Source organism: Marmota marmota, unplaced genomic scaffold (assembly GCF_001458135.2).
Source record: "Marmota marmota marmota unplaced genomic scaffold, marMar, whole genome shotgun sequence".
NCBI classification, from domain to species: Eukaryota; Metazoa; Chordata; class Mammalia; order Rodentia; family Sciuridae; genus Marmota; species Marmota marmota.
Genome location: NW_026000174.1, coordinates 27,804,861 through 27,815,104, shown reverse-complemented (window position 1 = coordinate 27,815,104; position 10,244 = coordinate 27,804,861). Strand labels below are relative to the sequence as shown.

Sequence of the window (10,244 nt, the reverse complement as noted above, 5' to 3'; positions counted from 1 at the left end):
GCTGTCGCCCTTGTTTTTGAATAGGCACTCCAAATCAGAGGGTCAGCCTGCCCACGTTTTGCATAGTGACTTTACAGATTTATCTATGAGCAATTGAGGACGTCGGGGACTCCAGAGCGCTGTAATCTAGGCTTACTATTGTCACTAATTCACTGCCATTGATTCCAGTTAAGGGAATCTATTCTAAGTTCACTATCCTGGTAATTTGACATTATCTTCAGAGCAACATTTTAAACTATTGGATAATCAGATTTCCAACTTGTGCCTTCCAGGAAGAACACTACTGCCTAATACCGATCTGTGACAATAACAGGCTGTGCCTTATTTGGATACTTTCCTGGTGCCCTGTAAGCCCTCTTCTTTTTGTAAGCACTACTGGCTGTGTTTAAAATAAGATGTTGACAAAGAATTTTTGCTATTTCATTAGAAAAAAATTTTTCCGATGAGGCTGGGGTTGTAGCTCAGTGGTAGAGAAATTGCCTAGTATATGTGAGGCACTAGGTTTGATTCTCAGCACCATATAAAAATAAATGAATAAATAAAAGTATTATGTCCATCTATAACTAAAAAAAAGACAACTTTCCAATGTCCACCTATATCATTCAGATTAAAAGTTGAAATCTTGGGGCTGGGATTGTGGCTCAGTGGTAGGGCATTTGCCTTGCATATGTGAGGCACTGGGTTTAATTCTCAGCACTGCATATAAATAAATGAATAAAATGAATGTTCGTCAACAACTAAAAAAATAATTATGGACTGGGGTTGTGGCTCAGAGGAAAAGCGCTCACCTAGCATGCAAGAGGCACTAAATTTGATCCTCAGCACCACAAAAAAATTAAATAAGGGTATTGTATCAACCTATAACTAAAGAATAAATGTTTTTAAATTTTTTTTAAAAAAAGTTTAAGTCTTCAAATAACATATTCAAGCCTTCATGCCCCCAGTAATGCACTGACCTCAATGACTTAAAGTCTCCCCATCTCTCACTTCATTCCAGTCATATTGACTTTCAGGCTCTTCCTCAAACATGCCTCAGGGCCTTTGCCCTTGCTGTTTTCTCTATTTGACCACTCTTCCCCAAAATATTCGCATGGGTCTCACCTTCACTTCTTCCATGCCTTGCTCAAATGTCTATTCCAGAGAAGCTCCCACATGAAGGTACACACCCCTGCCACTCCTGGAGCTCCCTTACCATTTTCTATACCTCTCCATAGCAATCAGTACTGCTTTGCATCCTGCACATGTCCCTGTCTTCCCAAATAAAAAAGAAAATCCTATAAGGACAAGAAATGTGTGTTTGGCTCACTGATGTATCTCCAGGGCACATAGGAGCTGAGCTGATCCTTGTTGAATGAATGTGTGAGCGAGGGAAGGAGAAGATGGGTCTGTAATCTAGACGCTGGCCAACTTCAGCTGTTTTTCTAAGATGCTCTTATCTGATGCAGCTGCCATTGTCCTATGTCTGCTCAGTTCCAGCTCGTCTGCCACTGCAGCAGATGGACAGCACACATTCTGGGGAGCTCTTTGTAAATGACAGCCCTGGGAGAACGGACAGAGCAGCTTCTGGAGAGGTGGGGCCAGGATTAGTCCACTGCCTGGTTTCTAAATGCCACATTTTAAAATCCCCCCTCCCTTCCTCCAGCCTCTCTGTAAATTCCACAAGGTTAAAATGCAAACATGGCAGAAAATGAAGAGGAAAACTCACAGGGAGCTATGTTTCTCTTTGCCTTTCAGGTCTGAGTCCCTATCCACTCTGCAGAGCCCAGTTATTACCTTCCATCTGTCTGATCAATGAGTCAAACTCCTAACCTCGCATCAATGGAGAGCCAGAAAAGCAGAGAGCCAGACAAGAGGGGTAAGCAGTGTGGCAGCTCGGTCAGCCATTGTAACCCCTGAGGACTGAGGTACCCTGCAATCCCATGAGGCCCAGCACTCGGCCAGCACATCTCCCCCAGCCCCGATGGTCTCCTTACCTGGCTTTCCAAGTGGGACAGGGTGACTGGCCTAGACAAAAGGAGAGAGGGAGGAAGGAGAGGAATACGAGGGTGACTCATCAGCCTTGAGTCTTGCTTACAAACCCAGCATAAATTTTCATTAGTGAATGGATAAGTGGGTAGCAGATGGGCGGGTATGTGAGTAACTGAAAGAAGATGACATCAATCACTGAATGAGAAGCTGGGTGAGGAGGGCAAGAATGAGGGACCCGGGACACTGAACAGGCCGACCTGTCCTAGTGTTATGATATCTCTGCAAGAATGGCTCACAGGGCTTAGAAAGACCCACTCTGTGTTCTCTTTCAGGCCTACATCTAGTGGGGTTCCATGCGTTGGGGGAGGTTGGCAGCCCCTGGCCCGTGGGAATCATGAAAGTAATTCTTAACTTTTGCAGAGTTTGCAAAGATCTTCCAAACAAAGCAACCAAGGAAAGTTAGGACCACTTGAAAGCCTCTGCTATTTCCATAAAACCCAGATATGGGGTAAGTGAAGAAGCCACGGCTCAGGCATGCCATACTAGTAACCACCTTCTCCTCCTTAGAATCATCCAGGAATCTGATGTCACCTATCACTAGTTCCCCAAACCTCCTGATTGATAGTCTAACTCGTTTGCCCAAAAGATGGTAAAGTCTCTGGGGGACAGAAATGTGGCCAACATACACCTCAAACGTGACATTTCTCAAAGTGAATTTTTATCTTTATCTTCAAATCTACTTGGCTTTTAAATTTTTATTCTAACCAAATAGTACCATCCATCATCTATCTGGTTGCTTAGCTGATAAAGCTTCATTCACTCATTCAGCATGTATTTGTGGCCTGCATCAGTAACATGGTACCTTCTAGGATGAAAAAATGAGCAAAACCAGACATGGTCCCAGCCCCCATAGAACTCATCATCAAATAGAGAAGATAAGCATTAATTATTAAATAAACATGCAAAACTGCAACTGCAATAAAGCTTTGGAAGGAGGCAGATGTGTTTGAAAGCTTTATAAAATGGAATTCAACCTAGTCATGGAGTCATAGAACATAGTCATAGACAACTGAACTGAGAACTGGGAGATAAGTAGGAATTGGGTAAGTGAAGAAAGGAAGAGTGTTCTACGTAGAGGAACAGCCCAGCAAAGGACTGACGTGACAGGGGCCTACGAAGCCTGAGGGAAGCTGTGGACAGGGTGGCTGGCCTAGACAAGCATGACCTTTACCTTAAGGCCAATATGAAGCCTCTGAAGTATGTTTAAGGAGGAAAACGACCAGAACAGAGTCGTGCTCTGGAATCTGCTCTGGCTGCTGTCTGGAGAGCGGCCAGCATAAATGTAGGTGGGCCATGGGGAAGCTCTTGCGGTATCCAAAAGCATGAAAACGGCACCTCAAACTAGAGTGATGCTGGCAGGTGGGGGAAAGTGATGGATTTGAGATGAGCATTAAACATTAAAGAAGATGTGGGGATGGCTTGGATCCGGGAGTTGAGGGAGAGAGGTGGTCAGGATGATTTCCAGGTGTCTCTAACTTGTGCAGCTGCATTAAGGGGGGAGGTGGAGCTATTTGGTGAGATCTGAAATGCTTGGTGAGGATGAGCCATGAGGAAGGCCATGCGGGAAAGAATGCCAGAAGCTGGGTTTTGTACTTGTCGAGTCTGACACCAACCCGCCAGACCCCTTGACTCCACCTCCCTCCTCCATCTGCACTTCTCAGTCACTGTGCCCTTTTGACTCTGCCCCTTGTCCATCCTGACTGACTTCAGCAGTAATTATTGCCTGGACAATGAAAACAATCTCCAGGCTCTCTCTCCTTTCCATCCAGGTACCTCAAGCTGTGAGTCTTTCTAAATATCACTTCCTAAAAGAGACCCCCCTGTCCACCCAGTCTAATGTATCCCCACTCTATTGCTCTCTGCCTCGGGCACTTAGGCTTGTTTTCTTCTAAAAATATGTAGCAGTGTATCACATTTGTTTATTTTAGAGATAGATACATATGTCCTAGCCCTGATAAAGGGGCATAGAACAGGTGACACACCAAGTAACCAGGGGCACCTGCAGCCTCTGAATCTTGGCTTCCAAAGACCACTCTTCACACAAAGGATCCAGAACTCCTGGGACAAATGGGCTGGAGCAAGGACAGAACAAGATGAGCTGGTAAATTCTTGCCACAGCAGATAGTAAGGAAGTACTCTGAGAATCATGAGGACATGTAACAAAGGAACAGAAACCAGTGTGTACAACTTCTACTGGTGGAATCTGGGACCATGTGAACATCAAATAAAATAAAAATAGTAAGAGATTGTAACTCATTGAGTAGATGAGGAATATATGAGACCCAAGCAGGAAGTAGGAAGGGAAAGAAGGAAGGAGAGAGGGAAGAAGGGAGAAGGCCAACATAAAACATAAAAGAAGCCAGGTGTGATGGTGCACATTGGTGATCCCAGCAGCTTGGGAGGCTGAGGCAGGAGGACCATGAGCTCAAAGCCAGCCTCAGCGAAAGTGAGGCACTAAGCAACTCAGTGAGAGCCTGTCTCTAAATAAAATAGATAAAAGGGCTAGGGATGTGGCTCAGGCGTTGAGTGCCCCCCTGAGTTCAATCCCTGCTACCAAAAAAAAAAAAAACCTGAAATTGATTAGGACATTTTTATATGTGTTCATATATACAAGAAAAATAAATACAGTAATGTCCAAAACATGAAACATAAATTATATAAACAAATATATGTAAAAATAAGTATATTTTATGCTTATAAGTTAAAATGATATATTTTAATATTATTGGAGAGAGAGAAAATTAGAAATGATAAAACAAATGAAATCTCATGTGCACAATTGAGGGCCAGGGATAAAGAGGAATTTTTGATACCAGTCTTGAAAGCTTTAATTTTTTTGATATCATGTCAAAATTAAAAGTGACATGAAAATAGTAAGTAGGCAACAAATGTGTGCTGATAATTGAGTGAACCCATATCCAGCCATGATGCTCACTGCTTAAAATACCCCAGCGCCTGCTATAAGTGGCTGGGGGTGGGGATCGGTTATGCATGTGCTTAGCATTCACAGGGTCCTGGGTTCAACAGACAGCCCTCCCTCCAAAAATCTCCTGTCTGATTCCCCATCACTACTGTCCACCGTGGCATAGGATATAGTCACAACTCCTTATCACACTCAGCAAAGCGTCTTGCCTCAGCACATGCAGGCGGTTTCCTGGAACACTTTTCTCTTAACTTTCTGGCCACTTCCAGTTACCCCTCAAGACTCTCACCTCTGGGCAGCTTCTGACGGGCACAGTTGGAGATGACACTTCCCCACTCAGACACCAATGACTATAGGACCCACTTTGATCATGCCACACAGACAGGCCCTTCTGTGTTTATAATTCTGTCTTGTCACATGTTCTGATTGCAGCCTGAGGACTGAGATGTTCCCTACCCCCTCAGTCCCAGCACAAGAAAAGACCTCAATTAATACTTGAAGCATGAATAAATCAGTATTGACTGAACTTTCTGGATCTTCAAGAGAGCGTCTCCTTCATTCTCTTCAAAAAATGTAGAAGTGAGGGAAATGGCTTCTTCCCACATTTTACACACAAGGAAGGAGAGATCCAGAAAAGGTAATCGACTTGACACAGATAACACAGTGTGCCCTTAGGCTGAGCTAGAGCTGGAATCCAAGCTCCTGCCAGTCAGTCAGTGTTCTTTCACAGAAGGTGAGTGGGACCAGAAGGGAGGATATTGCCTTTCATGGTTTGTCTATTCTGTGCCAAATGGTGTGCTTCAAATAAGTTTTCTTATTCTAGTCTCACCGTTTTAGTGCAAACAACCCCCTTTTACAGATGAGCAAACTGAGGCTCCAGTTCAGAACTGTCTGGCTGCAAAGTCCATGCTCTTTCCCCTGTACATTGCCAGGATGTGCTGCCCACCTCTGATCCTCCATCAGAAGTGAAAGGTCCTAAGTGGAAAGTTCTGTCCATGGCAGCATCTTGGAAACCAGCATAACACACAGGCCACAACGCAGCTCACACCCTCAGACCACAGGCCTCATTTCACATGGCTTCCAAACCAGGATATTTGGTTTGTAAGACAAAACCTCCATTTCTCCAGCAGAAAGTGAACACTATACACAATCACCCAGTTAAACTGCTGACGCCTACAGATACTGCATCACGCTGAACAAAGTCTTCTCTGCCCAGAGACATCCTCAAAATATCCAGGACTCCCCCAGAGCTTGGCATTGAGGGGACCTAGAGCTGGGGGAGGGGAGACTTGGCTGGCTGGATTTCAGAGGCTGGGTGCAGGTCCCCAGGACAGACGTTGCTTCAGGGAAGGGGAAAGCCACAGAAGTCCAGTGCTGCCCACCCCCTGGTGCTGGAGTGTGAATCCCTGCCCAGCCCAGGAGGCCTTTCTCATCCCCCTCCATCCCTGCTTCCCACTGAGGAGTCTCCATCTAAGGCAATGATGCTGATCACATTCAGGTCTTGGGGCCAGAGAAGTCAAGCCCTTCGCCCCTTCCCCACTTTGCCTAAATGACTGCTTTTACCTGACTTCCAGGCCTTCAATATGGGGGAGTTCCCAGTCTCTTCAGAGGTCAGTGGACACCCACCACAGTCTCTGGAGTCAGACAGACCTGAGAAGGAATCATTGCTAGCTCCCTGTGCTCATCATTTATACTTGCAGGGCTTCAGTTTCTTTATATTTAAATAAAAGTACCTATTTCAGAGGGGTTTTGTAGCAAAAGATGCAAAGAACCAGAAAAAGAAAAAAGGTTATTCACTAAACAAATGTGAGTCACCCTGAGCCTGAGCCTCTCATCCCCACATAAGTCCTGACACCTCACCTGGTGAATCCGTTTTCCCTTGGATGAATTTGAAGTCCAGGAAACAAGCAAAGGAGAAATAGTATTAATCTTCAGCAGAGATGTCATTGAGTCCATGTTGAAGTGACATTTATCTGAGAAGGAACAAACACCTTGTCCACACCTAGCACCTGGTCACCGTGAATTTCCTCTTTCCCATTTTGTGGTCAGATGCTTCCAGCAAGGTTAGCCTTGAACATGGGCATCAGCCACCAGGACCAAGAGGAAGGCATCTAACACAAAGCCTGAAAGCCTACCACTAGGGATGTCTAATCTTTCTTCAGTGCTAAGAACTGCTCTCCATATACCCTTTGCCAAGCATTAATGGCCTTGGGCAGAGTAAATTATTCAGTATTGGGGTCAATTGGTTAGAAGTTTCTCTGGTTTTGCAATATGGCTAAACCCCTACCCTGCACTCTGCCAATAAGAGGTAACAAATGACTTCATGGGCATTTGGTAGACTTGAGATTCTTTATGGGGGAAAAGGGCTGAGATCTGGTGTATGGTCTCACAGATGCAGGGGAGAGATCAGGATCGACCTCAAGTGCCCCTACACACTCCAGACTCCCCGCTTCTCATCCCAAGCTCTGAATCCACCAGGCCCTGATCAGGGAGGTCTATGCTGAGGGACGCAGGGCTCAGGTCCAAGAGACACAGGTCCCGGCAGAGCCCTGGGCGGGGCAGAGGTGCTTGAGGAAGGAGTAGCCTGGAGCCATGGCCAGGTTTAGGGCAAGGGTCAAATGCCTTCGGGCACCCAGACACTTGAGCTTTTGAGACAGAGAAGAGCTGGCAGCTGAAGCACTCAGAGCAGGGGGTGTTGGTCAATGGCCCAATTCATTCTCAACAATCCCCATTGTCTGAGCTAGCACAGAGATGGGCATTATCTCCCAAAGCCACTAGGAAGAAAAGCCCCAAGGCATGGTCGGGAATCAGAGCCCAAGAATACAGAAGCCACAATTGAGATATCTGGCTTAAAATTTGGATGATATATTTGAGATTGAGGATGTCTCAAAAAAGAACCCATTACAACGTAGTTCCCATCCTTGGAGACCAACAGAACGTCTAATTGCTGGCTGTTCTTTTTTTTATTCTGTTTTCTCTCTCTACAAAGAATATAGGAGTTTATAGTTAAAGATGTATAGTCTACAAAGTTGTTAATATAGAAATTAAAGAAATCAAAGCCCTGGTTCCAACTAACAGTTACTAGAATAGAGTAATATGATAGATTTAGAGCTTCCTAGCAGCCAAGATAAGAAGGGAACCACAATAAGGAAATACTTCCTTCTCCCATCACCTTAACTCTGCAGGAAGCCTGTTGAACTGATCACACCTTAACCATCCCCAAGGGTCCGGTCTAGGATCAGGCCAAGGGGAAAATAGATCCTAGTAATCCCTTCAGGAACTGAATGAACCTGACTTTTTCCCCTTGCATATTAGGGGAATTGATGGATTGCTCTTTAGACAAAACCACAAGTACTAAGAAAGAAGTCTAACTTCCCAACTGAAGGAGCACATTTAGTCTGGGTACCTCATGGAAACATGGTCAGAAGAGAATGGCCAGGATGGGAGAGATCTAGAATTCAAAATAAAATAATAACAATAATAATAATAACCATCAGCAGCTGTATTTTGAAGCACCTACACTTCTAAGCATTGTTGAGAGTGTCCCCAGATCAGAAAGATTTTGTCAAGAAAAGAAATATTGGCTAGAAGAGGGGAGAAGGGCAAAGCAAAGGCTATCCTTCCCCAGCCTGGAAGACTCAAAGTGGGGATGCCTGAGAGCAAAGACAAAGAATCAGCCCAGCTCCACTCGCTCATCCTCCCAGTCCCAAGGCTCACTGCTCTTTGGCAGCAGGGAGAATCCAGGGTGCAAGTGAGATCCTGGAGACAATGACAGGTGTTCAGGTCTGCCCCAGATCCTAGCCTTACCTTATTGCCTTGTGAGATTAGACTTTTCACCCCTACAAGGGCAAATGATGCTTCAAAGTCCCAGACCTTTAGGCTCAAGAATGCTCTCCAGGCCCGGTGGTGGCACACGCCTAATAATCCCAGAGGGTCAGGAGGCTGAGGCAGGAGAATCTTGAGTTCAGAGCCAGCCTCAGCAAAAGCGAGGCACTAAGCAACTCAGTGAGACCCTGTCTCTAAATAAAATACAAAATAAGGCTGGGGATGTGGTTCAATGGTTGAGTGCCCCTGTGTTCAATCCCTAGTACCAAAAAGAGAAGAATGCTCTCCAGCTGAGCTTCATAGGCACCCTCAGTTCAGATTAAACAAGATACCCCCAAAGCATCATATGACTACCTGCCCTGACCACCCCCACCCCCAGCCAAAGCTGCCTTACTTAAGGTATTCCCTGTTGAGACAGTTATTTGCACCCATTGTCATAGGTACATATAAGCAGGAAGGGTTAGGGGCGCTGGGAACTAAAGGATGAGAATAAGAGCAAACTAGGGGTCTGTGTTTCTGCATGAGCATTTGACCATGTGGGTACATGTTGTATACATGTCATTTCCATGGGAGTACACCGTTAATGTATGTGTCTTTGCATGTGGCGTGTTTGCACCAAGAGGAAGTGTGTGCAAGACAGACATGTGGACAGCAATATGTGTGCACCTGAGCAGCTGCAAGCACGGTGTGGGTGCCTTGTGAGTGTACACTATGTGAGTGGACATCCCTCTGTCCTCCTGCCTCTTTGGTGTGAAAGTGAGGTCCCTCAAGTTGCCTCCCTATCCCTGGAGCATTCAAGCAGGGTCAGAGGCCCATTCACTCTGGTGTTAGCTGAGAGCTCTGAGCTCTTATTCTGCTCAAAGTCCTGAGAAACCAAAGCTGCTTGACACCTTGACACTGACAAGCCACCCCAGCTTGGGGCCAAGTCAAGTCACTCTAGAAATTTGAGTTCATATGTTACTCCTTATGCCCCAGCTTCTGGGGTCACAGGTTCAAACTCACACATCCATCATCCACATATGGACGGGCTCAAACCACTCAAGCGCACAAATGCACAGACACCATCCATCCAGGATGGCAGGTGCCACATAGACACACAGCCACCTGTGGACACACTCCAGGCGCACCACACACACTGACACACTCATGCCCACACTCACACTCTAGGGCACATGCTAGAAAATTCTTCATGCTCACATCCCAGGGCAGACACACTCCCTCCCACTGACACCCACCTACTATCCAAACAGTCACAAACCTTCTCAGTCCCCAACTGGGTGGCAGATCCAACCTCAGCCCCTGGATTCAGGCAGTCAGGAGGTCACCTTGTGTGCTTACTTACTTCTTCTGAGCTTGCGAGGGAGCAAGCCAGTGCGTGCGAGTGGCCAGTGGTGACAGGATGCAGCTGGAGTTCCAGAGGCCAGGCAGGCGCAAAGTGGCCGCTGGGGCCGGCCCAGCACAGGGGCCG

General features: G+C 46.1%; 1 protein-coding gene across 5 annotated transcripts in view; it reads right to left on the bottom strand.

Annotated features, from left to right (window-relative positions):
• Insc (INSC spindle orientation adaptor protein) overlaps positions 1–10,244 on the bottom strand; it is a 313,322-nt gene that overhangs the window by 300,999 nt on the left and 2,079 nt on the right. For 2 of the 5 annotated variants that reach the window (XM_048788404.1, XM_048788403.1), the window contains exon 1: positions 10,035–10,234. The exons of 1 other annotated variant lie outside the window; for it this stretch is intronic. The gene's annotated coding sequence lies outside the window, so the exon portion shown is untranslated. Of the gene's footprint in view, positions 1–10,034; positions 10,235–10,244 lie in introns of those variants that run through there. 2 more of the 5 variants (XM_048788402.1, XM_048788401.1) reach the window with 2 other exon arrangements.